Source organism: Arachis ipaensis, chromosome B02 (assembly GCF_000816755.2).
Source record: "Arachis ipaensis cultivar K30076 chromosome B02, Araip1.1, whole genome shotgun sequence".
NCBI classification, from domain to species: Eukaryota; Viridiplantae; Streptophyta; class Magnoliopsida; order Fabales; family Fabaceae; genus Arachis; species Arachis ipaensis.
Window position 1 is genome coordinate 87297293 of NC_029786.2, and position 810 is coordinate 87298102.

Sequence of the window (810 nt, forward strand, 5' to 3'; positions counted from 1 at the left end):
AACCAAAGATTCTTAGCCACCTTTACTCCATTAGCCAAGAAACAAATTTTCAAATTTCTTTTTTTTTTTAAGGTTGATTTCCTTCTTAACCTTAAATCTATTTTAGCACTCCACACTTTAACAAAATTCGCACGTTTTTAAAAGTCACACCTCATCATCATATACCTATTCGCAGAAAAGTTTAGAACTCATATATACTCCACCTACTCTACCGGCATCTTTCCTAAATATATTAAAATACAATATACATCATGGAAAACAAGTATAAACTAGCAAATTATTANGTAAAATAATTTTTCTTCTTCTAATTATAAAAATGTCGTACTATGCATATTCATACCAATACTAATCCTTACTATCAACTTTTTGGCTAATGAAAATTTCTGTAATGAAAAAAGAAGGGTATTTACAAATTTGTAATATTATTATTAATATTAATAAAGTAATTAATGGTTATTAATCGTTTAGCATGGTACAAACAATAATGGTAATACTTTGTGTATTGAATTATTGTATTGTTTGACAAAAAGATTTTTTGCGTGTATTTTATAAAAAAAATAACATGTACATTGATATGTTTGTTAAATTTAAAAGAGGAGTGTTAGGAGTCAGTAATTTTTATGATTTGTAGCTATCAAATAGCCATCAACAATGAATTGCTGGCCCTAGATTTTCCAATTTAAAATTCATTGAAAAAGTCACAACCATTAAATAGCCTCGAGACTTTCGATCACCATCCATGCAAATATATAATATATATATAGTAACCCACTGTTTGTAAAGTGCAACGAAAGAAGATAAAAAGTGTGC